Consider the following 16,549-nt stretch of genomic DNA (forward strand, 5'->3'; position numbering starts at 1 on the left):
ATAGAAGATGCTCATGAAAATGGGTCGTCCCTGCCTATTGAAGCATTTCTGCAAAGGCTGAGACAACCTACCACACTTCAAATTGGGGGATTCAAAAAGACATGTAGTCTTTGTTTTCTTTAAATTTTATTTGAAATTGCAAATGTATAGATTGAATGGCAAACATGTACACATGAATTTGTCTGAATGTGGAGTGGCTTGTTCTAATAATAAGTCTTTGAAGTGGTATATTGATTGAGGGAAATTTTACAATTTAAATGGAGATGTTAGCATTTTAATCCTGAGGTTTAAAGTAAGCAGGGGGCACCCAGAGTTGAACTGGGGACCTCTTGATCTGCACTCAAATGCTCTACCACTGAGCTATACCCCCACAAAAAAAACTTTGCCTAAAAAGGGACCTCACCCCCTATCTCGGAGTACTACACTTTAGGGGCATGCTATGTCACTTCGAGTTAGTAGATTTAAAAAGAATTCTGGTCTTTGGTTGAGCTGAATTATTATGCGAATCTTTTAATATAAGTTGTCAGTGGAAAGCGGGTACACCTGATTTTGTCTTATTCATGTAACTGGTCAGAGGCTTTCTTTCAAAAAACTCCTTGAAGTATGTAGTGCATTGGTTCAGTGGTCTGAAAATACGTCAACTGTGATTTGATACTGGAAATGCTCACGTTTCACAATGAGGGGGCATCCAGTGTTGAACTGGGGACTGCTTGACCTGCAGTCAAATGCTCTTTCACTGAGATTGAACCCAACATAGAAGATGCTCATGAAAATGGGTCCTCCCTGCCTATTGCAGCATTTCTGCAAAGGCTGAGACAACCTACCACACTTCAAATTGGGGGATTCAAAAAGACATGTAGTCTTTGTTTTCTTTAAATTTTATTTGAAATTGCGAATGTATAGATTGAGTGGCAAACATGTACACATGAATTTGTCTGAATGTGGAGTGGCTTGTTCTAATAATAAGTCTTTGAAGTGGTATATTGATTGAGGGAAATTTTACAATTTTAATGGAGATGTTAGCATTTTAATCCTGAGGTTTAAAGTGAGCAGGGGGCACCCAGAGTTGAACTGGGGACCTCTTGATCTGCAGTCAAATGCTCTACCACTGAGCTATACCCCCACAACAAAACCTTTGCCTAAAAAGGGACCTCACCCCCTATCTCGGAGTACTACACTTTAGGGGCATGCTATGTCACTTCGAGTTAGTAGATTTAAAAAGAATTCTGGTCTTTGGTTGAGCTGAATTATTATGCGAATCTTTTAATATAAATTGTCAGTGGAAAGCGGGTACACCTGATTTTGTCATATTCATGTAACTGGTCAGAGGCTTTCTTTCAAAAAACTCCTTGAAGTATGTAGTGCATTGGTTCAGTGGTCTGAAAATACGTCAACTGTGATTTGATACTGGAAATGCTCACGTTTCACAATGAGGGGGCATCCAGTGTTGAACTGGGGACTGCATGACCTGCAGTCAAATGCTCTTTCACTGAGATTGAACCCAACATAGAAGATGCTCATGAAAATGGGTCCTCCCTGCCTATTGCAGCATTTCTGCAAAGGCTGAGACAACCTACCACACTTCAAATTGGGGGATTCAAAAAGACATGTAGTCTTTGTTTTCTTTAAATTTTATTTGAAATTGCGAATGTATAGATTGAGTGGCAAACATGTACACATGAATTTGTCTGAATGTGGAGTGGCTTGTTCTAATAATAAGTCTTTGAAGTGGTATATTGATTGAGGGAAATTTTACAATTTTAATGGAGATGTTAGCATTTTAATCCTGAGGTTTAAAGTGAGCAGGGGGCACCCAGAGTTGAACTGGGGACCTCTTGATCTGCACTCAAATGCTCTACCACTGAGCTATACCCCCACAACAAAACCTTTGCCTAAAAAGGGACCTCACCCCCTATCTCGGAGTACTACACATTAGGGGCATGCTATGTCACTTCGAGTTAGTAGATTTAAAAAGAATTCTGGTCTTTGGTTGAGCTGAATTATTATGCGAATCTTTGAATATAAGTTGTCAGTGGAAAGCGGGTACACCTGATTTTGTCTTATTCATATAACTGGTCAGAGGCTTTCTTTCAAAAAACTCCTTGAAGTATGTAGTGCATTGGTTCAGTGGTCTGAAAGTCCGTCAACTGTGATTTGATACTGGAAATGCTCACGTTTCACAATGAGGGGGCATCCAGTGTTGAACTGGGGACTGCTTGACCTGCAGTCAAATGCTCTTTCACTGAGATTGAACCCAACATAGAAGATGCTCATGAAAATGGGTCCTCCCTGCCTATTGCAGCATTTCTGCAAAGGCTGAGACAACCTACCACACTTCAAATTGGGGGATTCAAAAAGACATGTAGTCTTTGTTTTCTTTAAATTTTATTTGAAATTGCGAATGTATAGATTGAGTGGCAAACATGTACACATGAATTTGTCTGAATGTGGAGTGGCTTGTTCTAATAATAAGTCTTTGAAGTGGTATATTGATTGAGGGAAATTTTACAATTTTAATGGAGATGTTAGCATTTTAATCATGAGGTTTAAAGTGAGCAGGGGGCACCCAGAGTTGAACTGGGGACCTCTTGATCTGCAGTCAAATGCTCTACCACTGAGCTATACCCCCACAACAAAACCTTTGCCTAAAAAGGGACCTCACTCCCTACCTCGGAGTACTACACATTAGGGCAGGGGTCGGGAACCTTTTTGGCCAAGAGAGCCACAAATGCCACATATTTTGAAATGTAATTTCGAAAGAGCCATACAATAATGTAGTGTCCCTTCCCCACACTAAGGCACGGAGACTTAACCTCTTTTAAAGTTCTTTATTCCGATTACTGTAGACCGCAACAAACGCCGTACAATTAATTCAGCAACTCCTGAATCTCTCCCGCCGACACGAGAGCGCTTCTCCCAACTTTATATTCCCCTGCTCCCGCTCCAGCCCCTCCCATTTCCCTTATTCGGCCCATAGCTGAACCCCATTGGTCCAAACTACCTAACAACAGGCTGAGCGACAGAACTGAGGGCCAATCAGATCTCTGCTTGACGCGTTCAATGAACTCCAGAACTTTTAACGCGGCCCAACAGCCACCCAACTCAGTCCGCGACAATTTGTTTAAAACTAAATATACAAATGAATGTGTGCATTTGATTTAATTTCAACATTTTTAAAGTACAATAAGTCTGTGGATTCTTTTTAATAACATTGTTATTCTGTTGCTAATAAATGATGAGTATTTCTCGTGGTAGTTTTGCTGATGGTCTAGTCTGGTTGATACGTGGTGAGTTTCTGCTTCGTTCAGGCGTTGAGACTTTAAACGTCATCGTAGGTCTGAATGTTCTGTAGATGTGACAAAGACTGCTCACCTGCAGACCTGGAGCCAAACACACTCACACGCTGCAGTGAGTGACGGGAAGCGGGTTTTACGTTTTTACAATCCCTGCGCGATTCACCTGCTGCCTGTCCCCACAACCCCTCACCCCCACCCTCTGCTTTCTTCCTCACACATCCCGTCCCCGCATCTGCGCGCTCTTTCTCAGAGACGGGAGCGCGTAGTTTTAGGCACGGCAATTCACAGGTTTCCAGCTGGTACAAACTCTGTGAAATAATAGATAATAGTAACTGATAGCGCTGGCGCAGATTTCTCTCTCTAAGCACTGCTACTACTGCTCGCCTCTGGCATCGCATCGCGCCCGAGAAGGACTGGTCTAATGAAAAAAAAATTACTATAATTAAAGATTTGTCTGCGAGCCACATGTGACCATCAAAAGAGCCATATATGGCTCGCGAGCCATGGGTTCCCGACCCCTGCATTAGGGGCATGCTATGTCACTTCGAGTTAGTAGATTTAAAAAGAATTCTGGTCTTTGGTTGAGCTGAATTATTATGCGAATCTTTGAATATAAGTTGTCAGTGGAAAGCGGGTACACCTGATTTTGTCTTATTCATATAACTGGTCAGAGGCTTTCTTTCAAAAAACTCCTTGAAGTATGTAGTGCATTGCTTCAGTGGTCTGAAAGTCCGTCAACTGTGATTTGATACTGGAAATGCTCACGTTTCACAATGAGGGGGCATCCAGTGTTGAACTGGGGACTGCTTGACCTGCAGTCAAATGCTCTTTCACTGAGATTGAACCCAACATAGAAGATGCTCATGAAAATGGGTCCTCCCTGCCTATTGCAGCATTTCTGCAAAGGCTGAGACAACCTACCACACTTCAAATTGGGGGATTCAAAAAGACATGTAGTCTTTGTTTTCTTTAAATTTTATTTGAAATTGCGAATGTATAGATTGAATGGCAAACATGTACACATGTGTTTGATTTATTTGTCTGAATGTGGAGTGGCTTGTTCTAATAATGGGTCTTTGAAGTGGTGTATTGATTGAGGGAAATTTTACAATTTTAATGGAGATGTTAGCATTTTCATCCTGAGGTTTAAAGTGAGCAGGGGGCACCCAGAGTTGAACTGGGGACCTCTTGATCTGCAGTCAAATGCTCTACCACTGAGCTATACCCCCACAAAAAAAGCTATGCCAAAAAAGGGACCTCACCCCCTATCTTGGAGTACTACACATTAGGGGCATGCTATGTCACTTCGAGTTAGTAGATTTAAAAGGAATTCTTGTCTTTGGTTGAACTGAATTATTATGCAAATCTTTGAATATAAGTTGTCAGTGGAAAGCGGGTACACCTGATTTTGTCTTATTCATGTAACTGGTCAGAGGCTTTCTTTCAAAAAACTCCTTAAAGTATGTAGTGCATTGGTTCAGTGGTCTGAAAATACGTCAACTGTGATTTGATGCTGGAAATGCTCACGTTTCACAATGAGGGGGCACCCAGTGTTGAACTGGGGACCGCTTGACCTGCAGTCAAATGCTCTTTCACTGAGATTGAACCCAACATAGAAGATGCTCCTGAAAATGGGTCCTCCCTGCCTATTGAAGCATTTCTGCAAAACCTGAGTCAACCTACCACACTTCAAATTGGGGGATTCACAAAGACATGTAGTCTTTGTTTTCTTTAAATTTTATTTGAAATTGCGAATTAATAGATTGAATGGCAAACATTTACACATGTGTTTGATTTATTTGTCTGACTGTTGAGTGGCTAGTTCTAATAATAGGTCTTTGAAGTGGTGTATTGATTGAGGGAAATTTTACAATTTTAATTGAGATGTTAGCATTTTCATCCTGAGGTTTAAAGTGAGCAGGGGGCACCCAGAGTTGAACTGGGGACCTCTTGATCTGCAGTCAAATGCTCTACCACTGAGCTATACCCCCACAAAAAAAGCTATGCCAAAAAAGGGACCTCACCCCCTATCTTGGAGTACTACACATTAGGGGCATGCTATGTCACTTCGAGTTAGTAGATTTAAAAGGAATTCTGGTCTTTGGTTGAACTGAATTATTATGCAAATCTTTGAATATAAGTTGTCAGTGGAAAGCGGGTACACCTGATTTTGTCTTATTCATGTAACTGGTCAGAGGCTTTCTTTCAAAAAACTCCTTAAAGTATGTAGTGCATTGGTTCAGTGGTCTGAAAATACGTCAACTGTGATTTGATGCTGGAAATGCTCACGTTTCACAATGAGGGGACACCCAGTGTTGAACTGGGGACCGCTTGACCTGCAGTCAAATGCTCTTTCACTGAGATTGAACCCAACATAGAAGATGCTCCTGAAAATGGGTCCTCCCTGCCTATTGAAGCATTTCTGCAAAACCTTAGTCAACCTAACACACTTCAAATTGGGGGATTCACAAAGACATGTAGTCTTTGTTTTCTTTAAATTTCATTTGAAATTGCAAATGTATAGATTGAATGGCAAACATGTACACATGTGCTTGATTTATTTGTCTGAATGTGGAGTGGCTTGTTCTAATATTGGGTCTTTGAAGTGGTTTTTTCTTTCAGGGAAATTTTACAATTTTAATGGAGATGTTAGCATTTTCATCCTGAGGTTTAAAGTGAGCAGGGGGCACCCAGAGTTGAACTGGGGACCTCTTGATCTGCACTCAAATGCTCTACCACTGAGCTATACCCCCACAACAAAACCTTTGCCTAAAAAGGGACCTCACCCCCTATCTCGGAGTACTACACATTAGGGGCATGCTATGTCACTTCGAGTTAGTAGATTTAAAAAGAATTCTGGTCTTTGGTTGAGCTGAATTATTATGCGAATCTTTGAATATAAGTTGTCAGTGGAAAGCGGGTACACCTGATTTTGTCTTATTCATATAACTGGTCAGAGGCTTTCTTTCAAAAAACTCCTTGAAGTATGTAGTGCATTGGTTCAGTGGTCTGAAAGTCCGTCAACTGTGATTTGATACTGGAAATGCTCACGTTTCACAATGAGGGGGCATCCAGTGTTGAACTGGGGACTGCTTGACCTGCAGTCAAATGCTCTTTCACTGAGATTGAACCCAACATAGAAGATGCTCATGAAAATGGGTCCTCCCTGCCTATTGCAGCATTTCTGCAAAGGCTGAGACAACCTACCACACTTCAAATTGGGGGATTCAAAAAGACATGTAGTCTTTGTTTTCTTTAAATTTTATTTGAAATTGCGAATGTATAGATTGAGTGGCAAACATGTACACATGAATTTGTCTGAATGTGGAGTGGCTTGTTCTAATAATAAGTCTTTGAAGTGGTATATTGATTGAGGGAAATTTTACAATTTTAATGGAGATGTTAGCATTTTAATCATGAGGTTTAAAGTGAGCAGGGGGCACCCAGAGTTGAACTGGGGACCTCTTGATCTGCAGTCAAATGCTCTACCACTGAGCTATACCCCCACAACAAAACCTTTGCCTAAAAAGGGACCTCACTCCCTACCTCGGAGTACTACACATTAGGGCAGGGGTCGGGAACCTTTTTGGCCAAGAGAGCCACAAATGCCACATATTTTGAAATGTAATTTCGAAAGAGCCATACAATAATGTAGTGTCCCTTCCCCACACTAAGGCACGGAGACTTAACCTCTTTTAAAGTTCTTTATTCCGATTACTGTAGACCGCAACAAACGCCGTACAATTAATTCAGCAACTCCTGAATCTCTCCCGCCGACACGAGAGCGCTTCTCCCAACTTTATATTCCCCTGCTCCCGCTCCAGCCCCTCCCATTTCCCTTATTCGGCCCATAGCTGAACCCCATTGGTCCAAACTACCTAACAACAGGCTGAGCGACAGAACTGAGGGCCAATCAGATCTCTGCTTGACGCGTTCAATGAACTCCAGAACTTTTAACGCGGCCCAACAGCCACCCAACTCAGTCCGCGACAATTTGTTTAAAACTAAATATACAAATGAATGTGTGCATTTGATTTAATTTCAACATTTTTAAAGTACAATAAGTCTGTGGATTCTTTTTAATAACATTGTTATTCTGTTGCTAATAAATGATGAGTATTTCTCGTGGTAGTTTTGCTGATGGTCTAGTCTGGTTGATACGTGGTGAGTTTCTGCTTCGTTCAGGCGTTGAGACTTTAAACGTCATCGTAGGTCTGAATGTTCTGTAGATGTGACAAAGACTGCTCACCTGCAGACCTGGAGCCAAACACACTCACACGCTGCAGTGAGTGACGGGAAGCGGGTTTTACGTTTTTACAATCCCTGCGCGATTCACCTGCTGCCTGTCCCCACAACCCCTCACCCCCACCCTCTGCTTTCTTCCTCACACATCCCGTCCCCGCATCTGCGCGCTCTTTCTCAGAGACGGGAGCGCGTAGTTTTAGGCACGGCAATTCACAGGTTTCCAGCTGGTACAAACTCTGTGAAATAATAGATAATAGTAACTGATAGCGCTGGCGCAGATTTCTCTCTCTAAGCACTGCTACTACTGCTCGCCTCTGGCATCGCATCGCGCCCGAGAAGGACTGGTCTAATGAAAAAAAAATTACTATAATTAAAGATTTGTCTGCGAGCCACATGTGACCATCAAAAGAGCCATATATGGCTCGCGAGCCATGGGTTCCCGACCCCTGCATTAGGGGCATGCTATGTCACTTCGAGTTAGTAGATTTAAAAAGAATTCTGGTCTTTGGTTGAGCTGAATTATTATGCGAATCTTTGAATATAAGTTGTCAGTGGAAAGCGGGTACACCTGATTTTGTCTTATTCATATAACTGGTCAGAGGCTTTCTTTCAAAAAACTCCTTGAAGTATGTAGTGCATTGCTTCAGTGGTCTGAAAGTCCGTCAACTGTGATTTGATACTGGAAATGCTCACGTTTCACAATGAGGGGGCATCCAGTGTTGAACTGGGGACTGCTTGACCTGCAGTCAAATGCTCTTTCACTGAGATTGAACCCAACATAGAAGATGCTCATGAAAATGGGTCCTCCCTGCCTATTGCAGCATTTCTGCAAAGGCTGAGACAACCTACCACACTTCAAATTGGGGGATTCAAAAAGACATGTAGTCTTTGTTTTCTTTAAATTTTATTTGAAATTGCGAATGTATAGATTGAATGGCAAACATGTACACATGTGTTTGATTTATTTGTCTGAATGTGGAGTGGCTTGTTCTAATAATGGGTCTTTGAAGTGGTGTATTGATTGAGGGAAATTTTACAATTTTAATGGAGATGTTAGCATTTTCATCCTGAGGTTTAAAGTGAGCAGGGGGCACCCAGAGTTGAACTGGGGACCTCTTGATCTGCAGTCAAATGCTCTACCACTGAGCTATACCCCCACAAAAAAAGCTATGCCAAAAAAGGGACCTCACCCCCTATCTTGGAGTACTACACATTAGGGGCATGCTATGTCACTTCGAGTTAGTAGATTTAAAAGGAATTCTTGTCTTTGGTTGAACTGAATTATTATGCAAATCTTTGAATATAAGTTGTCAGTGGAAAGCGGGTACACCTGATTTTGTCTTATTCATGTAACTGGTCAGAGGCTTTCTTTCAAAAAACTCCTTAAAGTATGTAGTGCATTGGTTCAGTGGTCTGAAAATACGTCAACTGTGATTTGATGCTGGAAATGCTCACGTTTCACAATGAGGGGGCACCCAGTGTTGAACTGGGGACCGCTTGACCTGCAGTCAAATGCTCTTTCACTGAGATTGAACCCAACATAGAAGATGCTCCTGAAAATGGGTCCTCCCTGCCTATTGAAGCATTTCTGCAAAACCTGAGTCAACCTACCACACTTCAAATTGGGGGATTCACAAAGACATGTAGTCTTTGTTTTCTTTAAATTTTATTTGAAATTGCGAATTAATAGATTGAATGGCAAACATTTACACATGTGTTTGATTTATTTGTCTGACTGTTGAGTGGCTAGTTCTAATAATAGGTCTTTGAAGTGGTGTATTGATTGAGGGAAATTTTACAATTTTAATTGAGATGTTAGCATTTTCATCCTGAGGTTTAAAGTGAGCAGGGGGCACCCAGAGTTGAACTGGGGACCTCTTGATCTGCAGTCAAATGCTCTACCACTGAGCTATACCCCCACAAAAAAAGCTATGCCAAAAAAGGGACCTCACCCCCTATCTTGGAGTACTACACATTAGGGGCATGCTATGTCACTTCGAGTTAGTAGATTTAAAAGGAATTCTGGTCTTTGGTTGAACTGAATTATTATGCAAATCTTTGAATATAAGTTGTCAGTGGAAAGCGGGTACACCTGATTTTGTCTTATTCATGTAACTGGTCAGAGGCTTTCTTTCAAAAAACTCCTTAAAGTATGTAGTGCATTGGTTCAGTGGTCTGAAAATACGTCAACTGTGATTTGATGCTGGAAATGCTCACGTTTCACAATGAGGGGACACCCAGTGTTGAACTGGGGACCGCTTGACCTGCAGTCAAATGCTCTTTCACTGAGATTGAACCCAACATAGAAGATGCTCCTGAAAATGGGTCCTCCCTGCCTATTGAAGCATTTCTGCAAAACCTTAGTCAACCTAACACACTTCAAATTGGGGGATTCACAAAGACATGTAGTCTTTGTTTTCTTTAAATTTCATTTGAAATTGCAAATGTATAGATTGAATGGCAAACATGTACACATGTGCTTGATTTATTTGTCTGAATGTGGAGTGGCTTGTTCTAATATTGGGTCTTTGAAGTGGTTTTTTCTTTCAGGGAAATTTTACAATTTTAATGGAGATGTTAGCATTTTCATCCTGAGGTTTAAAGTGAGCAGGGGGCACCCAGAGTTGAACTGGGGACCTCTTGATCTGCACTCAAATGCTCTACCACTGAGCTATACCCCCACAACAAAACCTTTGCCTAAAAAGGGACCTCACCCCCTATCTCGGAGTACTACACATTAGGGGCATGCTATGTCACTTCGAGTTAGTAGATTTAAAAAGAATTCTGGTCTTTGGTTGAGCTGAATTATTATGCGAATCTTTGAATATAAGTTGTCAGTGGAAAGCGGGTACACCTGATTTTGTCTTATTCATATAACTGGTCAGAGGCTTTCTTTCAAAAAACTCCTTGAAGTATGTAGTGCATTGGTTCAGTGGTCTGAAAGTCCGTCAACTGTGATTTGATACTGGAAATGCTCACGTTTCACAATGAGGGGGCATCCAGTGTTGAACTGGGGACTGCTTGACCTGCAGTCAAATGCTCTTTCACTGAGATTGAACCCAACATAGAAGATGCTCATGAAAATGGGTCCTCCCTGCCTATTGCAGCATTTCTGCAAAGGCTGAGACAACCTACCACACTTCAAATTGGGGGATTCAAAAAGACATGTAGTCTTTGTTTTCTTTAAATTTTATTTGAAATTGCGAATGTATAGATTGAGTGGCAAACATGTACACATGAATTTGTCTGAATGTGGAGTGGCTTGTTCTAATAATAAGTCTTTGAAGTGGTATATTGATTGAGGGAAATTTTACAATTTTAATGGAGATGTTAGCATTTTAATCATGAGGTTTAAAGTGAGCAGGGGGCACCCAGAGTTGAACTGGGGACCTCTTGATCTGCAGTCAAATGCTCTACCACTGAGCTATACCCCCACAACAAAACCTTTGCCTAAAAAGGGACCTCACTCCCTACCTCGGAGTACTACACATTAGGGCAGGGGTCGGGAACCTTTTTGGCCAAGAGAGCCACAAATGCCACATATTTTGAAATGTAATTTCGAAAGAGCCATACAATAATGTAGTGTCCCTTCCCCACACTAAGGCACGGAGACTTAACCTCTTTTAAAGTTCTTTATTCCGATTACTGTAGACCGCAACAAACGCCGTACAATTAATTCAGCAACTCCTGAATCTCTCCCGCCGACACGAGAGCGCTTCTCCCAACTTTATATTCCCCTGCTCCCGCTCCAGCCCCTCCCATTTCCCTTATTCGGCCCATAGCTGAACCCCATTGGTCCAAACTACCTAACAACAGGCTGAGCGACAGAACTGAGGGCCAATCAGATCTCTGCTTGACGCGTTCAATGAACTCCAGAACTTTTAACGCGGCCCAACAGCCACCCAACTCAGTCCGCGACAATTTGTTTAAAACTAAATATACAAATGAATGTGTGCATTTGATTTAATTTCAACATTTTTAAAGTACAATAAGTCTGTGGATTCTTTTTAATAACATTGTTATTCTGTTGCTAATAAATGATGAGTATTTCTCGTGGTAGTTTTGCTGATGGTCTAGTCTGGTTGATACGTGGTGAGTTTCTGCTTCGTTCAGGCGTTGAGACTTTAAACGTCATCGTAGGTCTGAATGTTCTGTAGATGTGACAAAGACTGCTCACCTGCAGACCTGGAGCCAAACACACTCACACGCTGCAGTGAGTGACGGGAAGCGGGTTTTACGTTTTTACAATCCCTGCGCGATTCACCTGCTGCCTGTCCCCACAACCCCTCACCCCCACCCTCTGCTTTCTTCCTCACACATCCCGTCCCCGCATCTGCGCGCTCTTTCTCAGAGACGGGAGCGCGTAGTTTTAGGCACGGCAATTCACAGGTTTCCAGCTGGTACAAACTCTGTGAAATAATAGATAATAGTAACTGATAGCGCTGGCGCAGATTTCTCTCTCTAAGCACTGCTACTACTGCTCGCCTCTGGCATCGCATCGCGCCCGAGAAGGACTGGTCTAATGAAAAAAAAATTACTATAATTAAAGATTTGTCTGCGAGCCACATGTGACCATCAAAAGAGCCATATATGGCTCGCGAGCCATAGGTTCCCGACCCCTGCATTAGGGGCATGCTATGTCACTTCGAGTTAGTAGATTTAAAAAGAATTCTGGTCTTTGGTTGAGCTGAATTATTATGCGAATCTTTGAATATAAGTTGTCAGTGGAAAGCGGGTACACCTGATTTTGTCTTATTCATATAACTGGTCAGAGGCTTTCTTTCAAAAAACTCCTTGAAGTATGTAGTGCATTGGTTCAGTGGTCTGAAAGTCCGTCAACTGTGATTTGATACTGGAAATGCTCACGTTTCACAATGAGGGGGCATCCAGTGTTGAACTGGGGACTGCTTGACCTGCAGTCAAATGCTCTTTCACTGAGATTGAACCCAACATAGAAGATGCTCATGAAAATGGGTCCTCCCTGCCTATTGAAGCATTTCTGCAAAGGCTGAGACAACCTACCACACTTCAAATTGGGGGATTCAAAAAGACATGTAGTCTTTGTTTTCTTTAAATTTTATTTGAAATTGCGAATGTATAGATTGAATGGCAAACATGTACACATGTGTTTGATTTATTTGTCTGAATGTGGAGTGGCTTGTTCTAATAATGGGTCTTTGAAGTGTTTTTTTCTTTCAGGGAAATTTTAAAATTCTAATGGAGATGTTAGCATTTTAATCCTGAGGTTTAAAGTGAGCAGGGGGCACCCAGAGTTGAACTGGGGACCTCTTGATCTGCAGTCAAATGCTCTACCACTGAGCTATACCCCCACAACAAAGACTTTGCCTAAAAAGGGACCTCACCCCCTATCTCGGAGTACTACACATTAGGGGCATTCTATGTCACTTCGAGTTAGTAGATTTAAAAAGAATTCTGGTCTTTGGTTGAGCTGAATTATTATGCGAATCTTTGAATATAAGTTGTCAGTGGAAAGCGGGTACACCTGATTTTGTCTTATTCATGTAACTGGTCAGAGGCTTTCTTTCAAAAAACTCCTTGAAGTATGTAGTGCATTGGTTCAGTGGTCTGAAAGTCCGTCAACTGTGATTTGATACTGGAAATGCTCACGTTTCACAATGAGGGGGCATCCAGTGTTGAACTGGGGACTGCTTGACCTGCAGTCAAATGGTCTTTCACTGAGATTGAACCCAACATAGAAGATGCTCATGAAAATGGGTCCTCCCTGCCTATTGCAGCATTTCTGCAAAGGCTGAGACAACCTACCACACTTCAAATTGGGGGATTCAAAAAGACATGTAGTCTTTGTTTTCTTTAAATTTTATTTGAAATTGCAAATGTATAGATTGAATGGCAAACATGTACACATGTGTTTGATTTATTTGTCTGAATGTGGAGTGGCTTGTTCTAATAATGGGTCTTTGAAGTGGTGTATTGATTGAGGGAAATTTTACAATTTTAATGGAGATGTTAGCATTTTCATCCTGAGGTTTAAAGTGAGCAGGGGGCACCCAGAGTTGAACTGGGGACCTCTTGATCTGCAGTCAAATGCTCTACCACTGAGCTATACCCCCACAAAAAAAGCTATGCCAAAAAAGGGACCTCACCCCCTATCTTGGAGTACTACACATTAGGGGCATGCTATGTCACTTCGAGTTAGTAGATTTAAAAGGAATTCTGGTCTTTGGTTGAACTGAATTATTATGCAAATCTTTGAATATAAGTTGTCAGTGGAAAGCGGGTACACCTAATTTTGTCTTATTCATGTAACTGGTCAGAGGCTTTCTTTCAAAAAACTCCTTAAAGTATGTAGTGCATTGGTTCAGTGGTCTGAAAATACGTCAACTGTGATTTGATGCTGGAAATGCTCACGTTTCACAATGAGGGGACACCCAGTGTTGAACTGGGGACCGCTTGACCTGCAGTCAAATGCTCTTTCACTGAGATTGAACCCAACATAGAAGATGCTCCTGAAAATGGGTCCTCCCTGCCTATTGAAGCATTTCTGCAAAACCTGAGTCAACCTACCACACTTCAAATTGGGGGATTCACAAAGACATGTAGTCTTTGTTTTCTTTAAATTTTATTTGAAATTGCGAATTAATAGATTGAATGGCAAACATGTACACATGTGTTTGATTTATTTGTCTGACTGTTGAGTGGCTAGTTCTAATAATAGGTCTTTGAAGTGGTGTATTGATTGAGGGAAATTTTACAATTTTAATTGAGATGTTAGCATTTTCATCCTGAGGTTTAAAGTGAGCAGGGGGCACCCAGAGTTGAACTGGGGACCTCTTGATCTGCAGTCAAATGCTCTACCACTGAGCTATACCCCCACAAAAAAAGCTATGCCAAAAAAGGGACCTCACCCCCTATCTTGGAGTACAGTGATCCCTTGATTATCGCGGGGGTTACGTTCCAAATAGAACCCGTGATAAGCAAAACCCGTGAAGTAGAAACCTTTATTTTTTTACAATTATTATACAATGAAATTCACTATTATACATTGAAAAGAAAGAACAAACCATTTAACAGGCTAAATCAATTGTTTTTTTAACAAATAAAAGTACTTTAGAAACGTTTTTTCAACAAATAACTTCTGTAGTGTGCTGTCAAATAATAATTTCAATCATCGATAAGAACAGAAGGCTTTAAATTGCGGAGATTAGCCCCGCCCACCGCGACCCGAGTGGATTAAACGGAGGAAAATTTAAAATGATTATGAAAAAAATAAAAAAGTACAGTGGGACAGATAGTGACACCGGTCTTCTTTTTCACTGCTCTTCATACTGAGCCGCTGCATCCTGTGCAGCGTTTTTTCCTTCTGAAGCCCGCGGTGCAGCTGCAGGTGTGTTTGTTCGGGAGAGGAACATAGTGATAAGCAGTTGTTGTCGCTCTTTTTTCTTCTTTGCTATAAGATCCTTATACACCGACATGCCCCCATCGATTATGTTGGAGAACTGTAATGAACGGCTCATCAAAGGGTCCCATTCTTGAGCTACTCGCTGAGTGACTTTTTAGCCAATCAGAATGCAGAACACAATGCACAATCCAAATCCGTGAAGTAGCGAAACCGTGAAAAGTAAACCGTGATATAGCAAGGGATCACTGTACTACACATTAGGGGCATGCTATGTCACTTCGAGTTAGTAGATTTAAAAGGAATTCTGGTCTTTGGTTGAACTGAATTATTATGCAAATCTTTGAATATAAGTTGTCAGTGGAAAGCGGGTACACCTGATTTTGTCTTATTCATGTAACTGGTCAGAGGCTTTCTTTCAAAAAACTCCTTAAAGTATGTAGTGCATTGGTTCAGTGGTCTGAAACTACGTCAACTGTGATTTGATGCTGGAAATGCTCACGTTTCACAATGAGGGGACACCCAGTGTTGAACTGGGGACCGCTTGACCTGCAGTCAAATGCTCTTTCACTGAGATTGAACCCAACATAGAAGATGCTCCTGAAAATGGGTCCTCCCTGCCTATTGAAGCATTTCTGCAAAACCTTAGTCAACCTAACACACTTCAAATTGGGGGATTCACAAAGACATGTAGTCTTTGTTTTCTTTAAATTTCATTTGAAATTGCGAATGTATAGATTGAATGGCAAACATGTACACATGTGTTTGATTTATTTGTCTGAATGTGGAGTGGCTTGTTCTAATAATAGGTCTTTGAAGTGGTTTTTTCTTTCATGGAAATTTTACAATTTTAATGGAGATGTTAGCATTTTAATCCTGAGGTTTAAAGTGAGCAGGGGGCACCCAGAGTTGAACTGGGGACCTCTTGATCTGCAGTCAAATGCTCTACCACTGAGCTATACCCCCACAATAAAAGCTATGCCAAAAAAGGGACCTCACCCCCTATCTTGGAGTACTACACATTAGGGGCATGCTATGTCACTTCGAGTTAGTAGATTTAAAAGGAATTCTGGTCTTTGGTTGAACTGAATTATTATGCAAATCTTTGAATATAAGTTGTCAGTGGAAAACGGGTACACCTGATTTTGTCTTATTCATGTAACTGGTCAGAGGCTTTCTTTCAAAAAACTCCTTGAAGTATGTAGTGCATTGGTTCAGTGGTCTGAAAGTCCGTCAACTGTGATTTGATACTGGAAATGCTCACGTTTCACAATGAGGGGGCATCCAGTGTTGAACTGGGGACTGCTTGACCTGCAGTCAAATGCTCTTTCACTGAGATTGAACCCAACATAGAAGATGCTCATGAAAATGGGTCCTCCCTGCCTATTGCAGCATTTCTGCAAAGGCTGAGACAACCTACCACACTTCAAATTGGGGGATTCAAAAAGACATGTAGTCTTTGTTTTCTTTAAATTTTATTTGAAATTGCGAATGTATAGATTGAGTGGCAAACATGTACACATGAATTTGTCTGAATGTGGAGTGGCTTGTTCTAATAATAAGTCTTTGAAGTGGTATATTGATTGAGGGAAATTTTACAATTTTAATGGAGATGTTAGCATTTTAATCC

At 41.4% G+C, this 16,549-nt stretch overlaps 16 non-coding genes across 16 annotated transcripts; all 16 read right to left on the reverse strand.

Annotated features, from left to right (window-relative positions):
• Positions 1 to 298: 298 nt before the first annotated feature.
• Positions 299 to 370, reverse strand: trnac-gca (transfer RNA cysteine (anticodon GCA)). The gene has a single exon. It is a non-coding gene; the product is annotated as a tRNA-Cys (tRNA).
• Positions 371 to 1,051: 681 nt separating this feature from the next.
• On the reverse strand, positions 1,052 to 1,123 carry trnac-gca (transfer RNA cysteine (anticodon GCA)). The gene has a single exon. It is a non-coding gene; the product is annotated as a tRNA-Cys (tRNA).
• Positions 1,124 to 1,804: 681 nt separating this feature from the next.
• trnac-gca (transfer RNA cysteine (anticodon GCA)) lies at positions 1,805 to 1,876 on the reverse strand. The gene has a single exon. It is a non-coding gene; the product is annotated as a tRNA-Cys (tRNA).
• A 681-nt stretch (positions 1,877 to 2,557) lies between these two features.
• Positions 2,558 to 2,629, reverse strand: trnac-gca (transfer RNA cysteine (anticodon GCA)). The gene has a single exon. It is a non-coding gene; the product is annotated as a tRNA-Cys (tRNA).
• Positions 2,630 to 4,453: 1,824 nt separating this feature from the next.
• On the reverse strand, positions 4,454 to 4,525 carry trnac-gca (transfer RNA cysteine (anticodon GCA)). Its single transcript has one exon. It is a non-coding gene; the product is annotated as a tRNA-Cys (tRNA).
• A 690-nt stretch (positions 4,526 to 5,215) lies between these two features.
• trnac-gca (transfer RNA cysteine (anticodon GCA)) lies at positions 5,216 to 5,287 on the reverse strand. Its single transcript has one exon. It is a non-coding gene; the product is annotated as a tRNA-Cys (tRNA).
• Positions 5,288 to 5,977: 690 nt separating this feature from the next.
• trnac-gca (transfer RNA cysteine (anticodon GCA)) lies at positions 5,978 to 6,049 on the reverse strand. Its single transcript has one exon. It is a non-coding gene; the product is annotated as a tRNA-Cys (tRNA).
• Positions 6,050 to 6,730: 681 nt separating this feature from the next.
• Positions 6,731 to 6,802, reverse strand: trnac-gca (transfer RNA cysteine (anticodon GCA)). The gene has a single exon. It is a non-coding gene; the product is annotated as a tRNA-Cys (tRNA).
• A 1,824-nt stretch (positions 6,803 to 8,626) lies between these two features.
• Positions 8,627 to 8,698, reverse strand: trnac-gca (transfer RNA cysteine (anticodon GCA)). The gene has a single exon. It is a non-coding gene; the product is annotated as a tRNA-Cys (tRNA).
• A 690-nt stretch (positions 8,699 to 9,388) lies between these two features.
• On the reverse strand, positions 9,389 to 9,460 carry trnac-gca (transfer RNA cysteine (anticodon GCA)). Its single transcript has one exon. It is a non-coding gene; the product is annotated as a tRNA-Cys (tRNA).
• Positions 9,461 to 10,150: 690 nt separating this feature from the next.
• On the reverse strand, positions 10,151 to 10,222 carry trnac-gca (transfer RNA cysteine (anticodon GCA)). The gene has a single exon. It is a non-coding gene; the product is annotated as a tRNA-Cys (tRNA).
• A 681-nt stretch (positions 10,223 to 10,903) lies between these two features.
• Positions 10,904 to 10,975, reverse strand: trnac-gca (transfer RNA cysteine (anticodon GCA)). Its single transcript has one exon. It is a non-coding gene; the product is annotated as a tRNA-Cys (tRNA).
• A 1,824-nt stretch (positions 10,976 to 12,799) lies between these two features.
• On the reverse strand, positions 12,800 to 12,871 carry trnac-gca (transfer RNA cysteine (anticodon GCA)). Its single transcript has one exon. It is a non-coding gene; the product is annotated as a tRNA-Cys (tRNA).
• Positions 12,872 to 13,561: 690 nt separating this feature from the next.
• On the reverse strand, positions 13,562 to 13,633 carry trnac-gca (transfer RNA cysteine (anticodon GCA)). Its single transcript has one exon. It is a non-coding gene; the product is annotated as a tRNA-Cys (tRNA).
• A 690-nt stretch (positions 13,634 to 14,323) lies between these two features.
• On the reverse strand, positions 14,324 to 14,395 carry trnac-gca (transfer RNA cysteine (anticodon GCA)). Its single transcript has one exon. It is a non-coding gene; the product is annotated as a tRNA-Cys (tRNA).
• Positions 14,396 to 15,813: 1,418 nt separating this feature from the next.
• Positions 15,814 to 15,885, reverse strand: trnac-gca (transfer RNA cysteine (anticodon GCA)). The gene has a single exon. It is a non-coding gene; the product is annotated as a tRNA-Cys (tRNA).
• Between the last annotated feature and the right edge of the window lie 664 nt (positions 15,886 to 16,549).

This window comes from Oryzias latipes, chromosome 13 (genome assembly GCF_053564925.1).
Source record: "Oryzias latipes strain Hd-rR chromosome 13, Olatipes_Hd-rR_3.1".
NCBI classification, from domain to species: Eukaryota; Metazoa; Chordata; class Actinopteri; order Beloniformes; family Adrianichthyidae; genus Oryzias; species Oryzias latipes.